We start from the raw sequence: 12630 nt of genomic DNA on the forward strand, positions 1-12630 counted from the left end.
AAAGCTGAACTGTGACGAATTCCATCAAGTCCACAAACTCGACTGAAAGTGGCACCATTAAGCCTCTCATTCATGGCATGACTGACTGCCCCAGGCCTCAAGGAACCATTTGTAGCCTTCTTTGGAGATTCCGAGATGTTAAAATATGACTGGGGACAAGGCTGAGGTCAGAGCCAGAGGTCTCCCCACTGACTTGCCGACAGCTGCACTCAAAGAGTACACTGAACTTTCTGGCTGTCAAACTAGAAAATGTTATTTAACTTTCTGAGTTTAATTTCTGGTTTAGGGTAAAGGACATGTACCCAGCGCTGTGGAGTCATGCAGTGAAGCAGCTAGTACCCTTGCCTCTTGTACACTCATCTAAAGCTGGATCAATGTTCTGGTTTCTGTCCAAGCCTGCTCTGCCACGAGTGTCACTGCTAGAAAAGAGGTGTGCCATTTCTTCAGCGCCAGTGAGCTTGGAGCAGATCTTTTAGGATGCTCAGGCACATTTGTCACATTACTGCAATGAAGTATGATGATTGCCAGCATTAGTCACTTTTATGACATCCATATGCAAATGCTGTTTATGTTAGTATGCTACAACTGGAAGGAATTTGGAAAACCACTGCTCTAGGCCATGCTGCTAGAGCTTTGAGATGGCAAAATTAATGGGCTAGCAAAAAATCCGCACAGTAGGAAATCTTCCTGAAAGTGCAGAGTACTGAAGGGTTTTTTTCTGTTTGTTGAATTACTCATGCTCAAATATTTTCCTAACGCATTCCTTTCTGAAAATGGACTCCCCGAATTGCACCTACATTCCGCATTCCATTGACAGAGAGACAAGCTGCCCCTAGGAAACTGAATTTTTCCAAACTGTGACCATACCATGTGATGCAGTCACACAGAGACATTTGTTAATACTTTTATTATTTTTGCCATTAAATGCTGAAGAACTCCTACCACACATCAGAACTCCATTGTGAGAAATATTACATAAAAATAGAGCAACAAGACAGCTCTTGGCCCAAAGAAAGTACAACTGAAGATGAGGACAAGAGACAATATATAGATATAGACAAAATATACAATGCAACAGTCTTATCAGCAAGATGGACAGAGGATTCTATACAACATAAATCTTCTGTAACCATTATAGCCAAGAACAATTTTAGAGAGGAGTCTGGAGGAGCAATGCTGATGCAGATGTTTGAAGCATTCATCACAATGAAGAACAAAGCACTGTGGAAGAAAATTAGGATTTAAAAAACTGACAAAGTGACTGGCATAGGTGGTATTCAGTAGTAAATAAAAGACAATACAGAGAGAGAGTAATGAGTAATCAAAGGTTTGCAAGTAAGGGCTAGTTGCATGGGCTCTACAGAAAAGGACTTCAGAGAGAAAGAAAGAAGTAGTAGCAGATGAGCACACCGGAGTGTCATGAATGAGGCAGGTCTGCATTTGCTAAGGATGCAAAAAGGATGTAGCCATAATCAGGGTAGGACATGATGAGAATTTGATCTTTGTGAACACTCAGCAATCAAGTTGGACAAAGACTAGGTAGGACTGCCAGCCACACAGATGAATGGAACCAGGCATGAGGATGTGATTCCCACTGGCAATGTCTTTATTACTTGCCATGAAAGTACATTGATTCCTCTTTAACCAGTGACCAAACAGAAAGTAACACACTTAACTGTGTACTGTGTACTGCACTGAAAACTCAGGTATGTGTTGAGTGAGGGGTGCTCTATGCAAAGGCAGACACGTGTCACTGGAGTGGTGTGGAGCTGCCTTTGCTTGGACCTTAAACTCAGCCCTTAAGAGCATTTCTCTGCCCTCAAGGACCCCCACAGGACAAAATCTTGTGCTTGAGATAGAGCATGACCCCAAGCAGTAACAGGCCATGGTTAAACCATGACCCGGTTGCTGTAGGGCAGAGAAATTCAATATCAGTACCAAGAGCTCCCAGATCTCATCTGGCCTGGGACACCGCCAGGAATGCAGTATCGATCATCTCGATAGTCCTTCTTTCACTCCTATAGTTCATATATTGAGGGATAGGAAAACCATGCACCCACCAAATCAATACAACCACACTTCTCTTTCCTGAGCAATGCATGTATGTTGGTGAAAGGCTTTGTCTGGGAACAGGTAAGCATCTCTAATCACTAGACTGGAGCAAGGAGAGAATCACAGAATCACAGAATATGCTTCATTGGAAGGGATGTGCAAGGATCATTGAACCTAATTCCTAGCTCTGCACAGGACAGCCCCAAGAGTCACCCCATGTACCTAAGAGTATTGTCCAAACATTTCTTGAACTCTGTCAGCCTTGGTGCTGTGACCACTTCCCTGGGGACCCTGTTCTGGACCTTTTTCTAACCTTTTTCTAACATCTAACCTAAACGTCCCCTGATCCCATCAGAAAAGATGCTGAGGACATTATTTCTCAAAGGTAAGACTCGCAGTCCTTACTCCTGGGCTAGGAAAAGGAAAGAAAAAGCACATGAGAAGTCATGCCTGTAAATTCCTTGCTCTGGTTTTGAGGCTGAAAGAGGTCAGAGAAAAGGGATAAAGAAGATGACCATCAGGGAGTGCTATCCCTCCTTCTGTGTGGTTGCTTTCTTCTGAAGAAACAGTGACACCAGGGAGAGCTGCCTCTTCCCTCAGTGTCCTCCCTTTAGCCACATGGTGAGAGGAGAATACCTCTAGCATGAGTCCACCACTGCCTGAATGCTCTGGCACCTCTCCTGCTTTGTCCAAAGGATTCCAGAAGAATTCTGTCATGGAAAAATTCTATTACAGAAACCTCTCTCATGAAATTTCCTGTCAATTTGATTCAGTTGTGTCTAAATAGATCAGAAGACTTCAAAGTCAGATTTAGAGCAGGACACTGCCTCTAGCTTCACTTAAAGAAAAACTAATATTATTAACCTGGTTTATGGAGTGCCTAGTGATGCTCTGTCATAAAATTATTACTTAATAAAATAATTAGATAAATTGAGGGACAAGCAGGAGATAGAGGAGGTTGCTTCCACAAAGTCCCACATTCCTCATGTCACCACTTTGGCATGATGGCTTAGAGCACAGTACAATGGCAGCAATTGCCTGCAGAATATCTGTGGGTGGGGGTTTCTGCCCCTCATGGTCATGTTTTTCTGCAGAGTGAGATGCCACATGGCTTCCTTTCCCATCTTCCCACTTTCTGCCCTGCATCAGCATGGATGTTCATGTGACTATGTAGTAAATGGGACAATGGAACAGAGATGTCTGGAAAGTAAAACAACAACATCGCCAACTTAAACAAACAGTTTTAAACAGAGTGACTTCCCTGATCCATTTCAGCACACAGATATGTCTGGTAGTCCTGGAGCATGGAAGGCAGAAGGAAAGTATTGTCACACACAAAGCAAAAGCAGGACAATCCCTTTGGCAGTCACTATCACATCCAAAAATGGTGCAGCAGGAGATAAAATAAACAATGGCTGGTCTACTTTGTACAGGAATAAAGTAAGCAAAACCAAGGACCCCTTATGCAATTTCTTCTACAGGATAGACTAAACACAAAGAGGTGAGCCTCCAAGAGTCCTGTGTGTTCTAGAGAAAATCTGGAAAAGATGCAGATCCCCAAATTAATTCCAGTTAACTTCTCCTGTTTCTGATTTTTGTTTTTAATTTGCAGATTCATCATCTAGTCTTTTGAATTTGGTTTTCTCAATGCTCAGCTCTAACACCTAACAAAATGTCAGAGGATTTCAGACTTAAACATCTGGGTTTGGCACAGCTAATGACATTTTTAGGGTAAAAATCAACTTCATCTGTTATTTTTGTTATTTGAAGCATGCATTCAGCACACACATGCACTCCTGGATCTCTTTGTGCCTAGAATAAAAACAGTTTGACCATTCCAGGTTCTGTGACAACAAAAAGTAAAGAAAGAGTTAAACCCAAGGTATTCCTTCCCTCCAGCATGTTGACTGCACTACACAGTTGGGTGTCATCCTCAGCGGTGCTGAGGGTGCACTCAATCCTACCATCCATGTGACTAACAAAGGTATTAAACAGCACCAGTCCCAACACTGACTCCTGAGGAGCGCCACTTGTCACTGCTCTCCACCTGGACATCAAGACATTGACTGCAACTCTTTGAATGTGACCATTCAGACCATTCCTTATCCAGAGTGGTTCATGTGTCAGATCTATGTCTCCCCATAATACTTATGTAACATGCTATCTTCTGCAAACAGAAATCAGAGGGAGCTCTAACAGGCACTCCCTGGCAAATCCTTTATGGTGTCACTGTCATCAACTGTCCCTCCTGTCCCTCTGATGGAAGTCATCTTACCCTGATGGTCATCTTACCACTGGCATAGCAAAGATCCTTTCACAGTCTAGGATTTTAATATTGGACCCACTTTTCTTTGTCACTTCCAGCACCAGTGCCGTGGGAGACGCATGGAAACATTTTCCTTTTTTTTACAGAACTGTGGCCACCAGCAGCGGAGCGGACAGCCAGTTTATCAGGGCCATCTCCCAAAGCCCTCATATCCACTCTCTGTGCCTGCATTTGGATTGAAGATCTCCACTCAGAAATTTAAGGCACCAGGAAAGCTTCTCAAGAAGGAAGCTAATTAAGATGTGCAACATGCAATAACAAGGCCACTAAGAAACAAAATGAAGAATACCTCTGTGAGAAATAATGAAATCCTCTAGGATTGTATTTTTAATTAACTGCTAGACAAATCGTGTATCTGTTGACATATAGCTTAATATACATTCATGCATTAGCTCTAGGTAAGTGAGACTGAAACTGTCTTTTCAAAAGGAAAAAGATCCCAGGAATTCATCAGTGCTGAAACAATCTTTAGAAGCTGTCAGAGGTGATCAATGGCTGGAAAAGACAAAAGACCTCTTCTCGTGCCTCCTCTGGAGACTGTGGACTACTGACAATGTGCTCTAGAACCCGCCCAGAGCCCTGGGACAGCAGGTATACTCAATGGGGAATGCTAATCTCTAGTGCTTGGAAACCTGCACCATTGCTGAAATATTTCAATGCAATGGTTGTGTGCTGTGAGGCTGCTGAGCATTGCTGGAAAGTCCAGAATGTTTGTTGCACAGGCAGAAGCTATCCATAAGTAACGCACTATCTATTTACTTGGTCCTTCTGAGTAGATATAAAGCCAAATGGACTAATGTTTTTCCTGAGGTATTTTTTTCACGTGAAACATTGCAGGACCATGTGCAGATGTACTTTCTTGTATGTAGAAGAGACTTACTCAACACCCACGGCAGGCTTCAGCTATCTCAGGAGCAGAATGAGGAAGTAATGGGTAGTAAAGAGTGCACCTGAGCTTCCCCAATATTTGCTGAACGTGTATCTAAGCATTGCCAAAAGTTTACCATTCAGGGCATCTAGTTGCTTTTGAAACCTGAAGTTTTAAGGTCCCTTAGCAAAATCAGAATGAATATTGACAGGTTTATGACTGATGGGTACTTTTGGAAATTGATGAATAATAGCCTACAGTGTCAAAGATCTGACCTCAACAAAGATACGCTTTGCTGGTGAAATGGCAGGTTTTATGTGCAATGAGCACTGTGGGCCCTTTCCTTTCACAGCCTGAGCAACCACAATAGATGAGGAGTAGTTCCCCCACCCCTTGGCTGGAGCTGGCAACCTTGCCTTCCCTTCCTAACCGATGAAGAGAAACAGCCTCTTCTACAAGTAGGCTCACCTGACATGTTTACCTGTCTCCATGAAGCAGCAATACCTATTTCTCTCCCTATGAGCACCTGGTTATCTCTCTTGATGGTAAAAGGGAATCCAGACAATTAGCTCAGATGCAGAGAACTATCTGCTGTTGGTCAGATGAACTGTACCTAGAGACCTGCAAGGTCTTGTGGAGGATTTGGAAGAGTATTTCCCAGTTCAAAAGTGCTGCTGGGGGCAGAACCACTTTTCTGTTGCTGATGCTGCTTCTTGGTGGGACCTACCAATATGACTGAGCTTCAGTAGTTGTGTCTTCACCTACTATCCAACTGAAGAGAGAGTGGAATAAAGGTTGAAAGGACAGCAAAGAGAAAGAAAGCACTAAAATGGATGAAATTATCAAGCATGATGCAACAGTTTGTGAAAACATTTTGTTCTCTCCATCCAGGGAAATTGGGGGATTTCGTGCTTGTTTGTAACACAAGCGACTCTGTAAACATAACGAGTGAACATAAACTTTGAGGCGAAAACCAAAACTCAGTGTAGAAATAACAAAAATGAGACAGAATTGCACCCAGGACCAGAAAACATGTCTTTAAGCACAAGCACAGTTCAAGGGATCTGGAGGTGAAGGGTAGGGCTGATGTGCTGATAGCATGGGGAAGTGGAGGCAGACGCAAAACACAGTAGGCCAGACCCCAATCAGTTTACACTGGGAAGGATGACAAACAGGATTTTGCAGGGGAAGTGCTGGAAGTCCTTTAGTGAATTGTGGCTAGAGACCTAAGTCTTATAATCAGATGAAGAAGAAAACTCAGTCCATCTTACTTAGATACCTAGGTACATAATTTTTGCCACCTAGGAATCAGCACTTCAAAAATGCCCTGCACAGATATAAAATGGATATATATAACTTTGAAAGACTCAGGAAATGGGCTTATTTGCGAAGGTCGTGTGCTTAAGTTAGTTGGCTGGAAACCTTTTTTTTTTTCTATAAATTACCTTAGAGAGTTATTTTTACAAAATAAAGTCTAGGAAATTCAGATGTTACTCATAATGAGGGGTGGTGGGTGGGAAGGATATTTCTGGAGGTGACAGCTGGCAAATTTCTGGTTCAACATCCCTGAAATAATAAGAGGTGATAACAATTTGGTTCTGGTTTTGATTAACAGAAATATTGGTCATAAGATATAAATCCAAATAATTTAATTATGAATTCTTTCAAGTGAAAGTAGGCAGGACTACAAGCAAGAGAAGACCTGTAACTAAAACTGTCAATTCTCAAAAGGCAAATTTTCACAGCCTACAGCTATGTCTAAATTTACATGCTGGCTCTCACCATGGCTCACCACAGATCTCATAATTGTCTGGGCAGGAGGATGACTCAAATATGACAGTACTCCCACCTATCTCTGTATGCAGGCTTCCCCTCTGTGGCACCCACCTGAGATGAACTTTAGTGTAAATGAGGTGTTACCAGAAAACAATCATGCATTGACTTGTCCAGACATAGCCTGAGGGGAGTGAGTGACTAGAAAAGGTCTACAGAGCTGAGAAGCTTAACTAATCCAGGGAAAACCTGACATTTTAGGCCAAGGGTGACAGTGCAGCTCAGCTTTGTATCCCAAAGATGGACAAAAGTGTTACAGAATCTGTATGAGTGAATCCTTGTGAAGGATGCTAGAAATTAAAAGAAAATTTAAATGAAATCACTCAAAATTAAAACAAAAACTTTTCTGCCCAGAGTTATGCTAATTTACATTTTACATAGGAAATTAAATCAAAGAGCAAAAGGTTCTTTATTTATAGAAGCAAAAGGGAACATAAGAAATTGAGCTGTTATGCAGAAGAGATGGGTCAAAGATTAAAAATAATGTCTTTCTATATATAATATACATATATACATACATATATATAATTATATATTATAATATGTTGTATATTTAATCTTCTTCTCACCTCTGACTGCTAATACTCTTAGTTTTCCTGACTAACACTATTGGTATTTGAAGTTCCATAAATTATTTTACTTTGTATGCGCATAACAGTACTTTAAAGCAATATGTTTTATTCATGGATTGATGTGAAAGTAGTAGCAGGTGTACAGGTTCTTACTGAGGTTCCTCTTGCAGCCTGCGACACAAAGTCTGCATGTTTTAGTTTGGCTATGAAATATGGGAACTCTGTTTTGTACTCCATTCACATGGAAATCTGATACTAAATATCTTGGAATATTCTACAATATTCTATGCAGGATGAAAACAAGTAGGACCAACCTTTTAGAAGCTAGAAAGGTGCAGGAATGAAATTCTTAAAACAATGTATGTACAAAGTTGAAAATGTGTATCAGTAAAGCTTTTCAACAGAAATTGGCTGAACATCTCTTGGAGCTTACATTATTGTCAGCTTTACAGGGTTCTTTTTCCGTTTTTATCTGATACACAAAAGGAGAGAAAACAGAAAAAATCCCCAATTGTGATGTTAATGGGTATAATTCTTACCTCATTAGTGTTACACCTACTTACTACTGAGATGAATTTGCTCCTCTGAGATTTAGTAAGCCAGCTTTTCTAAAATCATCTACATTAGTTTCCATCTACCCACCTTTCAAAAGCATCCATTCTTATTCGCATTAAATGATACTAGCAAGGTTAAAATGAACCATTTTGACAGTCCTTAAGAACAGAGATTACATGTTCTTTTTGAGAAGGGCACCAAACAAACATTACTATTTAATAAATGTCTAATGCTCGATTTTTTTTGAAGGTTTTCATAAAAGATACTCTGAAAGATTCACATAGACCACACATACATAAATGACAGGTCAGACATCAAGGTTGAATTCATTATAAGAGTCCCATAGGGACCCATCTGTCCTGCAGCTGAAGGTAGAAACCAAACAGACTGAGGAGAGAGAAGATACATAAAAGAAGTGGACAGGGCAACAGTTATTTGCTGAAAATGGTCAAAATATCTATTAGAGGTAGAAATGCACACTTGAACACATCTGAGTTTTCAAGGATATAAGTGTGATGACTGCCACTGGGGACACCAGCATACTGGGAGATGGCTAAGATGGGAATCTGCATATAGAGAAAAAAAGGACAAAATCTGCCATCCAGACTGAAAGTCTAAACCATTCACATTCATCTGCAGGCTGGCTAAAGGATACCCTCAGCAAAGTGCAGTTACACAGTTAAGGACAAATTTTACTGGGAAGATGGGTCTCCATGACACTATTCAACAACTACAGCTGGGATCCTGGTAAATGGGCTCAGGTTCCCCTGTACGGGTTAAGCTGTTTTAGATCCTGTGGTACAGCACAAAATCGCTAAATGGGATGGTCTGCTCTGCAAAGCTAATTTTGGAATGAAAAATCATTGTTTACCTTAAGAAATGAATTTGGCTTTGGATTTTATTTTTTTTTCACTTCTGGCTGAACTCTTTTTAAACACTGACTTGCAAGAATTATTTTCCCAGAGGAGTCTTCGGGACCTATGCTGCAGGGCACTGAAACCATCAGCTCTTCCCATTCTCCTCCTCCCTCTTTCTCCCAGACCTCCTTTCCAACTTTTTTTTTTTTTTTAACTGTGAAGAACAGGAGAAGATCCCCATTACCCTGCTTCACTGCTCTGTAAAAAGAATTTTAAAACTCCTAATATTACTTAATCACAGCTTTCAGTGCTCCTGCTGCCATAAAACATTATAACAATGGGCTGGCACTTCATCAATTGTAATTTGCAGATATTACAGTCACAGTAGCACTCAACATAATTGCCTTGCTCTACCACTGACACATAAGGCTTCTTGATCTCGGTCAATACTTCCTTGCTCTGGGGGCTGAAGATAGAAATTTTGCTCTAACTGCTCAGCTTTTTGAATTTCCAGTTCCTGCCCATCTGAGCAGGATGCGTCCCTCCAAATACTCAGCACACCATTGCCCTCAAATTTCATTCCCACACATTTAAATCTATTAGAACACACTTTATTCTTCATTATTCTCAATTTTACATATAGCAGCAGAACACAACTTTCAAACAGAGAGAATGACAGCAGTTATTAAGAATGAAGGAGCTAGCTTGAAGACAGAAAAATAAAAAACATTTTGTTAGGACTTTGAATTTCTTGCAGGTCCAAAACTCCTCCCAGCAAGAATACGACTTCAAACCATACAGATTATTAATAAGATGTTTATTTCAGGACAGAAGGCACCTTGAGAATTAACTTGATTATGTTGTGTTTTTTCTGTAGACAAATTAAAACATAAATTATCAGCCCAAATGGCTTCTACTGAAGACGAAGGATAGCAAAAAAATAAGAAAAAACAATAGTGCAAACTCTCCCTGACAGAACATATTGTGTGTGACTGATGCTGTAAAAGACATCATTGTGAGCTGCAAATATTTATTCCTTATCTGACTGCAGCTTCTCTGAGGTTGGGACAGAGGCAGGAAAAAGCCTCTCAGCAGGCATGCAAGCACTCCTGCTGAACACTTGTAGGGAATAAAGCATAAGACCCATGCCATGTTACACTCATATGGTTATACAGACAACCAAACATAATGCTGAGAGAGAGACTTCCTAACACATTGCAGGGGCCAGACATATTTTGATATCTTTGGCTATTTTTTTGTGCCTCTGCTTTCTGACACCACAGTCTGGCTCTAAAAGCTGCCCTCCCAGGCTTCCCTTACAGAAGCAGACCACTCTCAAATTCAGGAAGTACCAGGTGGGAAGAAGATGGAGCCTAGGGAGACACTACAGGCTTTTACATGGGCCAGCTGACAAGCCCAAGTGCTAGGAGGCCAGTGGCATCCTTGAGAGGAATTTGCTGATCACGCCTCCTCACCACCCTGCTGTGTCTTATTTATGCAAGAGATTTGTAAGCACCTGCAAAAGCCTTCTGTGCAAGCACCCATTTGAGGGGTATGGCAGCACATTGCCAGGACAAAGTGTTACCAAAGGGGGCCACAACAAGTATTATATTCGCTGTTGTAGCCCTGGCATCCTTGAAGTGACCTGCTTGTTTTCTAATACTCTGGCTGCTGTACCAAAGGTAAGAGCTCTCATCTGGGCTCTAGGAGGAACTGCAGACATTAGAGCCTGCCAAGCTGGAATTCACTCTATCCAGGATGCAGGGCTTAGGATGCCTTGTGAAATCCCACACGCTTCAGCCAATCAGCTCACACAAGTGGAAGGCTACTGTAAGAGTTAATTTTTGCTTATTCTACGCATTTTGCCAAGATTTTGAAAACCACTTAATGGTGGATAGACTTGAGGGGTGTTTTTAGATTCAAGTACTACTTGTTTAAAGGATGTGTTTTATAAACATTGAGCTTTTCAAAATTTCTTTGGGATTCGACCTGATTCCTTTTAATTTCTAATGTAAAGTAGCATCTGAAGCTGGCAACAGCACAATAATTGTATAACTCCAATACTTGCATAAGCTCATATTTAGAACAAGGCCTCCATCCACCAGGATGTGAATGAAATAGGTGGCTGATATTGCTGTTCGTAGGATCATTTCTCTTTGGCTTTACAAACCAACGCACAAATATTATGTCATGGCACCCAAATACCTAATTTGAAAGGGCCTTTCAAACCACCAGATTTCAAATTTATACAGATAAAATATGTGTGTGTGTGTGAGAGTGTGTGTGTGTACAGACGAATATATGTGTATATAGTTCTATTTATTTTATCTATGTGCGTGTCTGTGTATGAATGTATATGCACACAGACATTCCTACGTGCATTCTTCTCCCCTGGTGCTTATTACCTGGCTGTTTGCCTCTCTTTAGAAACTTCTAGCATTGCCGTTCTGACTTTGCATTGTGCTACCTCCTGCTCCTCCACAACAGCTCAGGATGCACTAGTGCTTGGAGAACTTCACTGACACATTGCGCATGTTCCCAATGCGCCGTTCTTCTGAGGTTATGAGCCCTGTGAGAGCAGTAATTAAGGAGAACAGACACCTAGGAGTGGGAGAGGGATCAGTATGCTGAATAGTGCGTAGGCAGTGCCAGCCTGCAGATGAAACTAGGGCTGGGGAAAGGCGGTGGGTGTAACAGTGCTCACTGTGCAGAGGTCCCCAGTTCACTCTTTCTGCAGCAAAGTTCAGGACAGTAACATCACACTTCCCCAGGACAAAAAAAAGAAGGGAAAAAGAATGAATTCTGGGAGAAACCCAGCTTTCTCATTTAATCACAACAAACTGAAAATGTGTTACGCATTCAGAATAGAAGAAAACAAGTCATTAACTTATGCGAGGCAGCTGGTTTGCCAATAACGGCTCCTACACATTCTGGTTTTAATATTATTGTCCTTGTCAACTGTGGGAATGCAATGTATATTAATGATGGTTTATTCCAAATTGGTCATTGTCGGAGTTAATAATTAGGTAGTCAGGCACTAATTATCTCTATTTTGTCTCAAATCATTAACTAAGAAATCTGGAGAAGTAATTTTGGAGGCAGGCACCAGAGCCACATCAAGTAGAGCAGGCTCTGCTGTGGGTACAAAAGATGCTTCACTCCAGAGAGCGGCACCAGACAATGTCTGGGAGCAGAGTTACAGGGACACTGCTCCGAGTACTGGGTACAGAGTGGCAGCACCTTGGAAAAATACATATGCATGCGGTGCTCATCTGTTCTCTGCAACCCTGGTTCACCCACGAAGAAGAAAAGCTCCTTGAAGACATCATCTGGGACATGGACAACAGAGCTGCATCAGAAGGGCCACCATGGGCCACCACTGCTGGCTGCAGCCCTGCTCCCAAGCAGCATCTGGCTGGAAGGGCACCCCCAGCAGGAGGGTGGCAGCAGTAGGATGAGGTGGCACAATAGGTTTGCTTGGAGAAAGTGAAGCCTCATCATTTACTCTGAAATCAGACTCCTATGGAAATTACCATAGGAAAGAGCTCAGGAGAGAACTGGGTCTGG

At 41.6% G+C, this 12630-nt stretch overlaps 1 protein-coding gene across 1 annotated transcript in view; it reads right to left on the bottom strand.

Moving 5' to 3' along the window:
• Window positions 1–12630, bottom strand: part of LOC116783088 (E3 ubiquitin-protein ligase SH3RF3-like) — a 250742-nt gene that overhangs the window by 73583 nt on the left and 164529 nt on the right. The window lies entirely within an intron of this gene.

This window comes from Chiroxiphia lanceolata, chromosome 2 (assembly GCF_009829145.1).
Source record: "Chiroxiphia lanceolata isolate bChiLan1 chromosome 2, bChiLan1.pri, whole genome shotgun sequence".
NCBI classification, from domain to species: Eukaryota; Metazoa; Chordata; class Aves; order Passeriformes; family Pipridae; genus Chiroxiphia; species Chiroxiphia lanceolata.